Below are 16,291 nucleotides of genomic sequence, written 5' to 3' on the forward strand. Positions count from 1 at the left end.
GGGAGAGACAGAGAGAAGCAGACTCTCTGCTGAGCCCTGAGATCATGAACTGAGTCGAAACCAGCTGTTGGCCTCTTAATGAACTATACCACCCAGACACCTCTATCTATTTCTTCTTATAGTGCAGTCCTTGCTTCATGTATTTTGCAGATCTGTTGTTCAGATATATAAACTTCAAAGAATTTTAAATTTTTCTTTGTGAATTGTTTCTATAAGGAAAACCTCTTTTGACTTTATATGATTTTGTCCTTCAATTAAATTTTTTCTGGGATGCCTGGTTGGCTCAGCAGTTGAGCGTCTGCCTTCAGCTCAGGGCGTGATCCCGAGGTCCTGGGATAAAGTCCCACCCACATCAGGCTCCCTGAAGGGAGACTGCTTCTCCCTCTGCCTATGTCTCTGCCTCTCTCTGTGTGTCTCTCATGAATAAATAAAATCTTTAAAAAAATTAATCTAATTATATTGACAGTTTTATTCTTGAGTACTGAACTTTGGGCTTTCAAATTCTAGATTTTGGATCGATAGTTATTTATACTATTTTCTGCTAATCCCTGCTTTATTTATTATTATTATTATTTTTTTTATTTTTTAATCCCTGCTTTAAAAAAGTCTACTGGGATCTCTGGGTGGCGCAGCGGTTTGGCGCCTGCCTTTGGCCCAGGGCGCGATCCTGGAGACGCGGGATCGAATCCCACGTCAGGCTCCCGGTGCATGGAGCCCGCTTCTCCCTCTGCCTGTGTCTCTGCCTCTCTCTCTCTCTCTCTCTCTCTCTCTCTGTGACTATCATAAATAAATAAAATCTTTAAAAAAATAAATTAATTAATTAATTAAAAAGTCTACTATTATTGTCATTTTTAACATTTCACCCAGCCTTTTAGTGGTCCTTGGTAGGAGGTTCATGAGAATAATCTGGTCCATCAATACTATAAGCAGAGGCAGAAGTACCTGGTACATTTTTCTTCTTTGAAGATAGATCCTTTTTTTAAAGAATATTTTATTTATTCATTCATGAGAGACACACAGAGAGAGGCAGAGACACAGGCAGACGGAGAAGCAGGCTCTATGCAGGGAGCCGGATGTGGGACTTGATCCCAGGACTCCAGGGTCACACCCTAGGCCGAAGGCAGATGCTAAACTGCTGAGCCACCCAGGGATCCCCGGAGATAGATCCTTTTTAAAAGTTCTTTGTACTGTGGACTTACAGGTGGAGACATATATATTATATATGTGGAGACATCTTTCTTTTCTCCTCATTGCTGGAGTCCCCTTAGGTTAGCTGGGCAAAGAGCCCTCAGTTGCACTTATTTTCCCTCAGCACCCTAAAGATACTCCTCTATTTTTTTTTTTTTTAAGATTTTGTTTATTTATTAGAGAGAGAGAAAGCAAGGCAGAGGGGTAGAGGAAAAGGGAGAAACAGACTCACTGCTGAGCCAGAAGCCTGACATGGGGCTCGATCCCAGGACCCTGAGATCATGACCTGAACTGAAGGCAGAGGCTTCATCGACTGACCCACCCAAGTGCCCCTCCTTTGTTATCTTTTGAACTGTTTTTTTTTTCTTTTTAACCCTACTGAAGCTCAGAAGTCTACTGCAAATTTATTTTTCTTTCTTCTTCAAAGAGCTCTTTGAGTACACATTTTAGTTTTTTTATTGATATTCATATTACAAAAAAGTTCACCTTTTTTTTTTTTAGTATGCAATGTAATGGTTTTTGGTGTATTCACAGATAGTGCAAACTCATCACTACAGTTAATTCTGGAACATTTTCTATATTTTTTTAAGTAAATTGGACGTGGAACCCAGTGAAGGACTTGAATTCACAACCCTGAGGTCAAGGCCTGAGCTGAGATCAAGAGTCAGCCACTTGGGATCCCTGGGTGGCGCAGCGGTTTAGCGCCTGCCTTTGGCCCAGGGCGCGATCCTGGAGACCCGGGATCGAGTCCCACGTCGGGCTCCCGGTGCATGGAGCCTGCTTCTCCCTCGGCCTATGTCTCTGCCTCTCTCTCTCTCTCTCTCTCTCTGTGTGTGACTATCATAAAAAAACAAACAAACAAACAAAAAAAAAGAGTCAGCCACTTAACTGACTGAACCACCCAGGCACCCCATTTTCTATACTTTAGAAAGAAACTTGTCCCCCCTACCCCCTGTACAACCCCTTTGTTCTAAGCAACTAATCTATTTTCTGTCTCTGTAGATTTCTCTTTTCTGAACTTACATATGAATCGATTTCATATTGTACATAGATTTTGTGACTGGCTTCTTAGCATGATGCTTTCAAGGTTAATCCATGTTGTAGCATGTATCCCATACTTCATTCGTTTTTATGACAGAATAATTAGTTGTATTGATATACACTTTTGTTTATCCATTCATGTCTTAACAGATATTTGGCTTATTTCTACCTTTTGGCTATTGAAATAGTGCTGCTCTGAATATTCTTTTTTTGAGAGAGAGAACGAGCACATGCGTGAATGCTTGAGTGAGCAGGGGAAGGAGCAGAGGGAGAGAGAATCTCAAGTAGACTTGCCGCTGAGACTTGGGGCCTATCTCCGTGCTTGATCTCATGAGTTTGAGATCATTATCTGAGCCAAAATCAAGAGCCCAGTGGCTTAACCAGCCAAGCCACCCACGTACCCCAGTTGGTACAAGTATTCCTATGAACAAATATGCGTTTGAAATCTGTTTGCAGGGCAGCCTGGGTAGCTCAGCGGTTTAGCGCTGCCTTCAGCCCAGCACGTGATCCTGGAGACCTGGGATCAAGTCCCACATCAGGCTTCCTGCATGGAGCCTGCTTCTCCCTCTGCCTGTGTCTCTGCCTGTGTCTCTGCTTCTCTCTCTCTGTCTCTCATGAATAAATAAATAAAATAAAATAAAAAAAGAGAAATCTGTTTGCAGTTCTTATGGGTTTGCACTTAGGAGTGGAATTGCTATATCTTCGGGTAATTCTATGTTTAATATATTGAGGAACTGCCAAATTTTCCACAGCAGCTGCACTGTTTTACATTCCCACCAACCATGTACGGGGGTTCACATTTCTCCATATCTTTGCTAATAATTATTCTTTCCTTTTTCCATTTCCCCCCCTTTTTTTAAATTTATAACATTCTAGTGGGGATGAAGTAGTATCTCTTAGTGATTTTGTGATTCCCCTCCCCACCCCTCCCCTACTCTCCCCTCCCCTCTCCTCCCCATACCTGGTGTGGAGCCCAGTGCAGGGCTTGAACTCATGACCCTGAGATAAAGACCTGAGCTGAGATCAAGAGTTGGATGCTTAACTGACTAAGCCACCCAGGCACCTCAAGAGTTTTGGATACTAAACCTTTATCATAAATAGTTTCTTTGCATGCTTTTTAGTTTTCAGCCAAAAACAGAACATCTCGAATTTTAAAATGTGGTAGCTCTAGATATCACTTTCTCTCCCCTCCAGGGTTTGTTGGTACTACTTATTGTAGTATTATTTGTTAAGTGTCTTTTCTGAACTAATTTCTGTCAACTCTGCATTCTTTGTCGTGTGTAGCCACCAAAATGTCTGTTCCATTAGTGTAGTAGACAGCTAATGATTTTACAGAGATTTCCTTAAACACCTGCAACCAGAAATTTTCAGCCTTTGCTGAGAGGCTCTTTGTACATGTTGGGACATGCCTTCAGCACTCAGCCAGATAGTTCACAGTTAGGCCTTAGCCTTCACTTCCTGCTTCTACACACCCTTAAGATCATCTAGAAGTGACAACTTAGGGACTTCTCAGATCTTTCTTGAGCATGTGGACAACCTTGGGCATGCATGGGGCCTTTGGATTCACAAGAATTTGTTGGGGCTTTTCAGCCCCCTTATGGACATCTCCTCCTCTGGCCCGTTCCTCCCTAGCTCTTTGGTTAGTCTGCTCTTTGCTCTGTTATCTGTCCCTCAGACAGCAGTGACTAAAACATTTGCCTATAAATGTTGCATACAAAGTAGGATAGTTTCTTTAGCACTAGATTCCTTTTGAGTCTAGCAAAATAAGGACAGACCTTTTGAGTCAGTCTTCCAAGGAGCAAGCAGACAGGTCAAGAAAATAATTACAATAAGCAATGTGCTATGGATTATAGGAAAGCAAGAGAACTTATCTACTTAGGAAATATTGAGATTTTTGAAGTAGTCTGAAATAAAACATCCCCCTTATCCTTGCCAAAGTTCCAGACAAGTGGAGAAAACAGGAGCAGCAGATAGGGACCAAAATATCACTTGTATCACTAACAGAGACCAAGTTGAAGGATACAGCTTTCAGTATGTTAATCAAATTTTGCCTTTTAATTTAAGTTCTTTAGGTAGACTTCCTGGTTCCAAGCAGTGCTGTTTAAGCCTTCCTACACAGGAGAGAGTCTGTCCCTAAAGAAGTTGAGAATGTTTGATCCAGACCTTGAAAAGGTAGAAACACAGAGATAAGCCAACCTTTTTCTTCATGCTTCTAAGATTAGCTAATCAGGTAGGTTCAGATAAGTTATTCCATCTGCATCAGTCAAGAAGTACAGAGAAGCCAGGTGTGGGTTTAGAAAAAAATTCTTCCTGAGGCACCTGAGTGGCTCAGTGGTTGGGCGTCTGCCTTTGGCTCAGGGCATGATCCCAGAGTCACTGGGTCAAGCCCCCTCCTTGCCCACCCCCCCTCCCTGCAGCGGGCCTGCTTCTCCTTCTGCCTGTGTCTCTGCCTGTCTCTCATGAATAAATGAATAAAAAAACCTTAAAAAAAAAAGGAATAAGTTCTTCCTTATGGAAACCTGAAGTGAGAGACCTTCCTCCATAACAGAGGATCAGAGAAGCTTTCATGAAGGATATGAAATTGGAACAGAGCATTTTTTTTAAAGACAGGTTTATTTATTATTTTTTTGTTTTAAAAAAGATTTTATTTATTTGAGACAGAGCACAAGCTGGGAGGAGGGTCAAAGAGAGACAGAGAAGCAGACTTCCCATTTAGCAGAGATTCCAATGTGGGGCTCCATCCCAAGACCCTGAGATCATGACCTGAGCCAAAAACAGTCTTAACTGACACAGGTGCTCCTGTTTATTTATTTTAGAGAGAGCTCACCAGCAATGGAGTGGCAAAGAAAAGGGAGAGAGAATTTTTTTTTTTTTTTGAGATTTTATGTATTCATTTGAGCAAGAATGAGTGAAAGAAGGAGCAGGAGAAGGGGCAAGGGACAGGGAGAAGCAGACTCCCTACGGATCAGGGAGCCCAATGTGGGGTTCGATCCCAGGACCTGAGACTGTGACCTGAGCTGAAGGCAGATGCCAACCAGCTTTGCCACCTAGGCACTGCTGGAGCAGAGCATTAAATTGATAGACTTCAAAGTAGAAGATGAAAAGCCATAGAGATGAGAAAATACAGGCTCTCTTTAAAAACAAGTAGTAGTCTAATTTAAGCATTTGAGTTCTTGATTTCAATTGTGTTACCCTTTGGGAGTTGATTATCAAGCATAAACATTTAGCCCTTGAACAGTAGTTGGCTCTTTTTCAAGGTTATTTGACTTGAAAGATTACAAATATCGCCTCTTTCTGGTCTTAAGACAGCAGAGGGGTGCCTTGGTGGCTCAGTGGTTGAGCACCTGCCTTCCGCTCAGGGTGTGATCCCTGGGTCCTCGGATCCCGCATCGGGCTCCCTTCAGGGAGCCTGCTTCTCCCTCTGCCTAACCTTTCTGTCTGTGTGTCTCTCACGAATAAATAAATAAAATCTTAAAAAAAAAAAAAAAGACAGCAGAGTAAAATTATTTCCAGGCTCTTTTGAAAAATCCCATAAAAACAGGAATATATAAACTTCTGTATTTGAAACTATAAGATGTCTGTAATCCTGCTTGTCCAAGAAGAGGAAAAGCGGAATGAAATAGTAACTTAGCAGAGGAGAGGAAGGTTAAACTCAAATGCCTATAGAGGAGAATATTAACAAGAGGCATATCATGATTTGTCTGCAGGATGCCTCCCTGAGAAACTCAGAGCATGGAAGTACTATATACCACAGATGGAGGTTGAGAACAGGGGGGTTGTCTGAAAGTCTGTAATGGAAGATGAATCCCTCCCTGCTCCCTATACTCCTCCCAGTATTTCTTTCCTTAATCCTTAGCAGTTGGGCAACTGTGATCAACCTTATAGAAGTCAGGAGATTATTTGGATGAATTGAATTTGAGAACTTCAGGACCTAGGACCCCAAGCCCAGAGGACGTTGGGGCTTATCTACCACACTGAATCTTGGAAGTTCCAAGTCTCCTTCCTTCACCTAGTTCCTGAATTCTGTCACCTAGGTAAAAGATTAGAGAATCTTTCTCCCATTAAGAGAATGGCCTGAAAAGCAAAGGTAGCTGAATTTAATAATTTTGCTTATGTATCAACAGGCTCGTACCTACCAGTGTTGATTTTTTTAAAAATCTATAAGCATGTTTTTGTTCATTCTTGATGGTTGATGACAGACACTGCATGAAGCCCTTCATGACCAAATTATTTATAGAACTGCCCCATAGAGAGACACCTGGGTGGCTCAGTTGGTTAAGGTTAAGCTTCTGTCTAGGGTCCTGGGATCCAGCCCTGAATCGGGTTCCCTGCTCAGCAGAGGAGCCTGTTTCCCTCTCTCCCTCTGCCTGCCACTTCCCGTGCTTCTGCTCTTTCTGTTAAGTAAATAAAATCTTAAAGAAAAAAGAACGGCCCCATAGAACAAAAGTTATAGGAGATCTACAAAAGCCTTGGATTAGTAAAATGGAAAAAAAAATTTTAAAAGTAGGCTCCATGCCCAGTGCGGGGCTTACACTCACAACTCTGAGATCAAGAGTCCCGTATTCTGCTAAGCCAGCCAAGCGCCCCTAAAATGGAAAAAAAAATTAAAGAGAGAAGGCTCTAATAAAAGGTTGCCAATATTATTTTTTTAAACATATCATATACCATTGATATTTTAAAATAAAGTACAGGGGATCCCCGGATGGCTCAGCAGTTGAGCATTGGCCTTTGACCCAGGGCATGGTCCTGGAGTCCCGGGATCTAGTCCACGTTGGGCTCCCTGCATGGAGCCTGCTTCTCTCTCTCTGCCTGTGTCTCTGCCTCTCTCTCTCTCCGTGTTTCTCATGAATAAATAAAATCTTTAAAAATTTTTTTTAATTTTAAAAATAAAATACAGATTAATTTACACCAAATATGAAGGATATAATCCCAGCCTTTAACAATACATGTAGATTTGTGAAAAATCTCATTGTCCTAACTTTTTTCATTTTGCGTTAGAATTGCCACTGGTTTGGGGAGATAGGATCAAGCATACTGCCAAAGAACAGTTATCATGCTTATGATGTAGGTTAAGTCCTACTTTGATCATACATACAGTAATGCCTGGCCTGTTTTTTTCCCTCAGTCTGTATTGATTTAAAATTTTTTTGCTTAAGAAAAATAACTATAAATGTAAACCTATCTTAGTACATTCTGTAATCCTTGGGTAAATTACATTTCTTTATTTCTGTTGGTTCTCTTTTTGGTTTATTTTTTTAAAAAAACAGCTTTATTGAGATACAATTAACATATAAACGTGTAAGTTTCAGGCTTACAACGTGATGATTGGTATATGTATATTTTGCAAAATGATTACCACAATAAGGTTAGTTTACACATCTGTCACAGAGTTAATTTTTGTGTGTGGTGAAAACATTTAAGATCTATGCTCTCGGGACACCTGGGTGGCTCAGCGGTTGAGGGTCTGCCTTCAGCTGGGGATGTGATCCCGGGTCTGGGGATCAAGTCCTGCATCAGGCTCTCTGCAAGGAGCCTGCTTCCCCCTCGGCCTATGTCTCTGCCTCTCTCTCTTTTTTTTTTAAAGATTATTTATTTGGGATCCCTGGGTGGCGCAGCAGTTTGGCGCCTGCCTTTGGCCCAGGGCGCGATCATGGAGACCCGGGATCGAATACCACGTCGGGCTCCCTGTGCGTGGAGCCTGCTTCTCCCTCTGCCTGTGTCTCTGCCTCTCTCTCTCTCTGTGTGTGACTATCATAAATAAATAATTTTTTTTAAAAAAAGATTTATTTATTTATTTATTTATTTATTTATTTATTTATTTATTTATTTATAGAGATGCAGAGAGAGAGAGAGGCAGAGACACAGGCAGAGGGAGAAGCAGGCTCCATGAAGAGAGCCTGACATGGGACTCATCCAGGGTCTCCAGGATCAGGCCCTGGGCTGCAGGCGGCGGTAAACCGCTGCGCCACCGGGGCTGCCCTGTCTCTGCCTCTCTATGTCTCTCATGAATAAATAAAATCTTTTTTTAAAAAAAGATGTACTCTCAACTTTTACAAGTATGCAGTACTGTAATATTAACTGTGGTCACTATGTTGTACATTAGATTTGCAGAACGTACTCATCTTGTAGCTGGAAGTTTGTACCCTTTGATCACCTTCACCAATTTCCCCCACCCCTCAAGACTCTGACAACCACTACATTTAAATGAGATTATACAGTATTTATCTTTCTCTGACTCATTTTACTTAGCAAAATGCACTGATCCATTTTGTTATAAGAGACAGGATTTCCTTCTTTTTTATGGTTAAATAATATTTCTCTGTGTGTGTACCCAGAAGTAGGATTGCTATGGTGGTTCCATTTTTAAGTTTTTGAGAAAACTCCATACTGTTTTTTCATACTGTTAGTGGCTGCACCAATTTACATTCTTACCAAGAATACACAAGGATTTCCTTTTCTCCACATCCTCTCCAGACCTTACTATCTCATGTCTTTTTAATAATAGCCATTCTAACAGATGTGAGGGCTATATCATTGTAGTTTTTTTTTTAAGATTTTGTTTATTATTCATGAGAGATACAGAGAGAGAGGCAGAGGAGAGAAGCAGGCTCCATATGGGGAGCCCGATGTGGGACTCGGTCCTGGAACTCTGGGATCATGCCCTGAGCCAAAGGCAGCCGCTCAACTGCTGAGCCACCGAGGAGTCCCTCATTGTAGTTTTAATTTGCATTTCCTGAACAATTAGTGATGTTGAACACCTTTTCATACACCGGTTGGTCATTTATATACCTTCTTTGGAAAAATGTCTGTTAGGGTCCTGTGCCCATTTTTATTTTATTTTTTTTAAAGATTGATTGATTTATAGACAGAGAGAGAGGAGAGAGAGAGAGAGAGAGAGAGAGAGAGGCAGAGACACAGGCAGAGGGAGAAGCAGGCCCCATGCTGGGAGCCCGACGTGGGTCTCAATCCCAGGACTCCAGGATCGCACCCTCGGCCAAAGGCAGGCGCCAAACTGCTGAGCCACCCAGGGATCCCCCCTGTGCCCATTTTAAAATTATGTGTTTTTTGCTATTGTGTGAGTTCCTTATATTTTGGTTATTACCCTTTTTTTTTTTTTTTTTTTTTGGTTATTACCCTTTATCAGATAAATAGTTTGCAAAAATTTTTCTTGTTCTGTAGGTTGCCTTTTCATTTTGCTGATCATTCCTTTGCAGTATAGAAGCTTTTTTTTATTTTAAAAAGTTTTTTTTAAATAAGTAAGCTTTATGCCTAATGTAGGGCTTGAACTCATGACCCTGAGATCAAGAGTTGTATGCTCTACTGACTGCCCAGCCAGGTGCCCCTGGAAGCTTTTTAGTTTGATGTAGTCCCACCTATTTTTGTTTTTCCTTTGTTTTGATTTTGAGAGAGAGAGAGAGCATGTGTACCTGAGCAGGGGCGGGGAGGGAAATGTGTGGCAGAGGGAGAGGGAAAAGAGAGAATCTTTTTTTTTTTTTTTTTTTGGAAAGAGAGAACCTTAAGCAGATTCCACACCCAGCCTGGGGCCCAGTGCGAGGCTCAATCTCACAACCCTGAGATCATGACCAGAGTGGAAATCAAGAGTCAAACTTAACTAAGCCACCCAGGTACCCTGATGAGCCCCATATGTTAATTTTTACCTTCCTTGCTTATGCTTTTGGTGTCCTATCCAAAAAATCATTGCCAAGACCAATATTAAGGAGCATCTTGACTATATTTTCTTGTTGGAGTTTTGTAGTTTTGGTTATTATTTATTTCAGTCTTTAATCTATTTTGAGTTAATTTTTCCCAGCATTGTAAGTTAGAGGTCCAGCTTCATTTTTTGCATGTGAATATCCAGTTTCCCTGACACCATTTATTAAAGAGACTATCTTATCCCCCTTCGCATATCCTTGAGTCCTTTTCAAGTATTAGTTGAACATCATATATGCATGTTTATTTCTAGGCACTTGATTCTGTTCCATTGGTATATGTGTCTGATTTTATGCCAGTGCCATACTGTTTTGATTACTATAACTTAGTAATATGGTTTCAAATCAGGAAAAGTGATGACTCTAGCTTTGTTCTTTCTCACAATTGCTTTGGCTATTTGGAATCATTTGTAGTTCCATATATATTTTAGGATTATTTTTTCTATTTCTGTGAACGAATGCCATTGGAATTTTGATAGGGATCGTATTCAATCTATAGATCACTTTGGGTAGTATGGACATTTTAACTCTGAAATTCTTACAATTCATGAACATGGGTTTTCTTTCTATTTGTGTTCTTCATTTTTTTTCATCAGTGTCTTATAGATTTTAGCCTACAGATCTTTCACCTCCGTGGTTAAATTTATTGCTAAGTATTATTTTTGATGTTGTAAATGGGATTATTTTTCAGCTAGTTTGTTAGTGTATAGAAATGCAATTGATTTTTGTATGTTGATTTTGTAACTACAACTTCAGTGAATTTGTTTGTTTAGTTCTAACAGGGTTAGGGTTACTTTGGAGTTTTTAAGATTTTCTATATGTAAGATCATGTCATCTGCAAACAGAGACACTTTTACTTCCTTTTGTTTTGTTATTTTTCTTGCTTAGTTACTCTGGTACTATGCAGAATAGGAGTGGTGAGAGTGGAGGCCCTTGTCTTTTTATTTTAGAGGAAAACCTTTCAACTGTTCATTATTGATTATGGTATTAGCTGTGGGCTTGTCATATGTGTTCTTCATTATGTTGAAGCATATTCTGTCTGTCTGATTTGTTGAGTTTTTATCATGAAAGGATGTTGAATTTTGTCCAGTGTTTTTTCTATATTTGTTGAGGCTAATCATATTTTTATCTTTTTGAAAAATATTTATTTATTTATTGGAGAGAGAGCGAGAGAGAGAGAGAGAGAGAGAGCAACTAGGGGAAGGGGCAGAGAGAATCCTCAGGCCAACTCCCTGCTGAGTACGGAGCCTGGCACATGGCTTGATCCCAGGACCTGGAGACCATGAGCTGAGCCAAAATCAAGAGTTATCTACCTAACCAACTGAGCCACCCAGGCAACCTGTAATTTTATCTTTCGTTTTTTTTTTTTGTTTTTTTTTTTTTTTTTTTTTTTTTTTATGATAGTCACACAGAGAGAGAGAGAGAGAGAGAGGCAGAGACACAGGCAGAGGGAGAAGCAGGCTCCATGTATCGGGAGCCCGACGTGGGATTCGATCCCGGGTCTCCAGGATCACGCCCTGGGCCAAAGGCAGGCGCCAAACCGCTGCGCCACCCAGGGATCCCATTATCTTTCGTTCTATTAATGTGGCATATTAATGTTGTATATCACAGTGACTGATGGTATGTTGAATTATCATTGCATCCCAGGGATAAATCCTACTTGATTATGGTATATGATTCTTTTAGTGTGCTGTTGAATTTGGTTTGCAATTATTTTGTTGAATTTTTGTATCTACTCATCAGGGTTATTGGCCTATGGTTTTCTTGTAGTTTGCATATCTGGCTTTGGTAACTGGATAATATAGGCTTCATGAAATAGTTTTGGGAGTGTTTTCTCCTCTTCAGTTTGTTGGGAAGAGTTTGAGAATGATTTGCATTAATTCTTTAAATGTTTCCTGGAGGGATCCCTGGGTGGCTCAGTGGTTTGGCGCCCACCTTTGGTCCAGGGCTCGATCCTGGAGTACCGGGATTGAGTCCCGCGTCGGGCTCCCTGCATGGAGCCTGCTTCTTCCTCTGCCTGTGTCTCTGCCTCTCTCTCTCTGTCTCTATGAATAAATAAATAAAACGGTCCCGATGCGGGACTCGATCCAGGGTCTCCAGGATCATGCCTGGGCTGTAGGCGGCACTAAACCGCTGTGCCACCGGGGCTGCCCAATAAATAAAAATCTTTTAAAAAAAAATGCTTCCTGGAATTTACCAGTGAAACCATCTGGTTTGGGGCTTTTATTTTGGAGGAGGTTTTTAGTTACCAATTCAGTCTCCTTACTAGTTACTGGTATGTTCAGATTTTCTACTTTTTTATGATTCAGTCGTGGAAATGGTAAAAAAAATAAACTGATGCACATTAAAATTTTGAGTAGTTTATTTGAGCAAACTGACTCAAATCACAGAGTGCCAACCCAGATGATATTTTAGGAGTACTCCACCCACAAGACTAGCAGCAAGGTTTTTATAGATAAGATATAGAAGAAAAGTAAAGAAATTACTTGATTGGCTATCTTTTTTTTTTAAGATTTTTTTTATTTATTCATGAGAGACAGAGAGAGAGGCAGAGACACAAACAGAGAGAAGCAGGCTCCATGCTGGGAGCCTGATGCAGGACTTGATTCCGGGACTCCAGGATCACGCCTTGGCCCTAAGGCAAGTGCTAAACCACTGAGCCACCCAGGGAATCCCTAATTGGCTGTCTTTTAAATGGTTGCCTTATTTGAGATCGATCTTGTGTTTTGATTTTTTTTTTTTTTTCAGATTCCAGTGCTTTGACTCCGGCTTAAAGTTTGGTTTGCCTAGAGAGGCTCCCCAGATTGTAATTTCCATACCAAAGCATTAGAGCCTTGTTTAATTACTTTAGCAGTAGGTTATCACCTTTCTAGGAATTTACTCATTTCTTTTAGGTAGTCCAGGTTGTCAAGGTATAATTCATAGTAGTCTCATGATACTTTGTATATCTTTGGCATCATTTGTAATGTTTCCTTTTCATTTATAATTTTATTTATTTGAGGGGTGCCTGGGTGGCTCAGTGGTTGAGCATCTGCATTTGGCTCAGGTCATGATCCTGGGATCCTGGGATTGAGTCCTGCATCAGGCTCCCCATGGGGAGCCTGCTTTTCCTTCTATGTCTCTGCCTCTCTCTGTGTGATTACTTATTTATTAATAAGTATTTTGGTCTTTGTCCACAGTTCTCAGCTCACAACTCCCAAAACTTGGAATTTCCTAAATGATAAGAACAATGGAAACTTCCTTTGTTGGGTGCCTGGGTGGCTGAGTCTGTTAAGGTTCTGCCTTCAGCTCAGGTCATGATCCCAGGATCTTGGGATCAAGCCCCACATTGGGCTTTTTGCTCAGTGGGGAACATGCTTTTCCCTCTCCCTCTGCCGTTCCCCCTGCTGTGTTCTCACTCTCTGTCAAGTAAATAAATAAAATCTTAAAAAAAGAGAGAGATTTCTTTTGCTATAGTATTTGATCTTTTGTCCTCAGTTTAGAGCCATAAACATAAAATGGCATCTTGTTACTCCTAACAAACCCCTTTCAACCACACCTGAATTTGTGTTAATAAAGTGACTTTTGGAAAGCCTCTAGTGAGCCTCTAAGGATGTAGGCTAGTTGCCAAGGAAACCAACCATGACTAGAAGGTTGGAACTTTCAGTCTCATTCCTCTACTCCCCTAAACCCTACCTATGGGGAGGAGGGTCGAGGGGCTGGGAGTTGAATCACTCACGGATGGCCAGTAATTTAAGCAGTCATGCCTATGTAATGAAGCTTCCATAAAACTCAAAATGATGAGGTTCAGAAATCTTCCATGTTGATGGCATCAAATACAAGGAGGGTGGCACACCCCATTTCTTATGGGGAGGGTAGCTCCTGTGCTCAGAACCCTTTTGGACCCCATCCTATGTACCTTTTCATCTGACTGTTCATCTGTATCCTTATAATAAATTGGCAAATGCAAGCTAATGTTTCTCTGGGTTCTGTGAGCCTATTGAGCAAATAAATTGAACCTGAGGGAGGGGATCATGCAAACTACCAATTTATAGCTAGTTGGTCTAAAGCACAGGTAATAGCCTAGGTTTGCAGTTGGCATCTCAAGTGGGGATTCTTGTGGGACTAAGCCCTCAACCTGTAGGATATGATATTGTCTCCTGGTAGTGTCAGAATTGAGTTAAATTTGTAGGATACCCAGTTAGTGTCAGTTTAGGATTGGGGAATTGCTTGATGGTGTTGGAAAACACATGCCGGAATACCATTGTGATCAAGGAAGATACTTAGTAATGTCTATCTTACTGAATTTATTGAGGTTTGTTTTGTGCCCCTAATGTTCTGTCCTGGAGAAATTTTTTTCTTTCTTTCCTTCTTTCCTTCTTCCTTCCTTCCTCATTTATTTTGAGAGAGCACATGTACATGAGCACACATGCATGCATGGGGAAGGGGACGAGAGAGGGGGAGAATTTTAAGCAGACTCTGGTGCTAAGGGCAGAGCCCAATGGGGTGAGGGTAGGGGGCTCAATCTCAGGACCCTGAGATCATGATCTGAGCTGAAATCAAGTCCGATGCTTAAGTGACTGAGCCACCCTGGTGCCACTTAAACCATATTTGTCTTTTTAAAAGATTTTATTTATTTATTCATGAGAGACACAGAGAGGCAGAGACACAGAGGGAGAAGAGAAGCAGGCTCCCCATGGGGACTCAATCCCAGGACCACGACCTGAGCCAAAGGCGGATGCTCAACCACTGAGCCACCCAGGCGTCCTCATGTTTGTCTTTTTTTTTTTTTTTTTTTTTTTTTTTTTTTTTTTTTTTTTTTTTTCATGTTTGTCTTAATACAAACTGCCTTCATTCTTCTAGGCTGGCTATCTGGAGTAATAATAGAACTACTTGATTCTGAAGGACAATTCTTCAGATATTCTATAGCAACTGTAATGTTCTTCCATTCAAGACTTTGAATATTCCTCTTATTGTTACCATTTTCCCTAAGACTTAGTTTGGAACCTCTCAATATCCTAGAATCCATCTTCTAAATGGTATTTAGTCAGTTTTGTTTCTCAACTGTGACATTAGAGTTCTTGACAACCATTTAATATATACAGTAGGGTAGTTTTCTCGCTTGATCTAGTCTTTATGATTCCCATTAATGTATCCTAAGATTATAGTTTTTCTTTTAAAATTTGTTATATAACAAGTCACATAAATGACTCATAATAAACTGAAACTAAGTTTTTGTGAAACTAGGTTTCCTGCTTTGTATTTATGTAAATGGTAATTGCTTAATCTAAATGAAAGATTTTTTTTTTTTAATGAAAGATGTTTTAACTTATCCCTTATGAGTTTCTTCCTGATACTACTATCCTTTAGAAATCATTGAATCCTGATTCTGTTAACAAAGATACTATTTATCCTAATGAGTTTTGTGGTCTCCACCAGTTTAGTAAATATTCTTAATGATTTTATCCACAATGTCTAAAATTAGTATGAAAATTTTGATCAAACATGGGGTTTGACTGAGAGTACGTGTATTTCCTTTACTCTTCAAATAGCACTAAAATTACCATAAAGGAATACAAAGAGGCATTAGACCCCAGTGACAAAAATGAGTGGAAGAATTAGAAACCACCATAGATACAAAATTTCAACTATTTTTTAGAAAAAAACAAAACACACAGAAGAGTGTTAAGTGATTCAGCCAAATGGAGGAAGGTACACCCTGCATTGTCTACAGGGACAAGCAAATGAATTTACCCAACACAACCTCCCCAGAGACTCAACATGTGGTAGCAAAATATCTCTGAAAAGATAAGGACGAGACTTGAGATTAAAAGTAGATAATGTTAAAAAAAAATAGGTAACATTTGAAAATCTTATGAAGTGATTGAATCATACAAACTACCTCTTCCTCCTCTAGGAAACTGGGGATTTTTTTCTCCAAGAAAATGGAAGCTGAGGGTTCTGGATCCAGGAACATCAGATGCATGAAGAGGATAGGGGTTTGGAGCCAAGGAATTAAATGAAAATCTGCATACAGACTGGTGGGTCTTTGAAATAAAAATGAGCTTCCATTTAGCTTCTTAAGGTCATGAATAGGAATGGACAGCCAAGGAATAACAAAACAGTTGAGGAAAGCCTCTAAAATAAGAAGCCAGGAGTGCCTGGGTGGCATAGTCGGTTGAGCAGCCAACTCTTGGTTTTTGGTTCAGATTGTAAACTCAGGGTCATGAGATCAAGCCCCACATTGGCCTCTATGCTCAGCACAGAGTCTGCTTACGACTCTTCCTCTGCCTCTCCCCCTGCATGTGTGCTCTCTCCCTCAAAATAAATAAGTAAATATTTTAAAATAAAATGAGAAGCCAAACAAATAAGAG

The 16,291-nt window shown here is 40.5% G+C and overlaps 1 protein-coding gene across 5 annotated transcripts in view; it reads left to right on the plus strand.

The window, feature by feature from the left end:
* Nucleotides 1-16,291, plus strand: part of FBXL20 (F-box and leucine rich repeat protein 20) — a 104,461-nt gene that overhangs the window by 20,944 nt on the left and 67,226 nt on the right. Inside the window, exon 2 of one of the 5 annotated variants that reach the window (XM_038547439.1) lies at nt 15,835-15,958. The exons of the other annotated variants lie outside the window; for them this stretch is intronic. The gene's annotated coding sequence lies outside the window, so the exon portion shown is untranslated. The remainder of the gene's footprint in view (nt 1-15,834; nt 15,959-16,291) is intronic. 5 annotated transcript variants of the gene reach the window in all.

This window comes from Canis lupus, chromosome 9, assembly GCF_011100685.1.
Source record: "Canis lupus familiaris isolate Mischka breed German Shepherd chromosome 9, alternate assembly UU_Cfam_GSD_1.0, whole genome shotgun sequence".
NCBI lineage: Eukaryota > Metazoa > Chordata > Mammalia > Carnivora > Canidae > Canis > Canis lupus.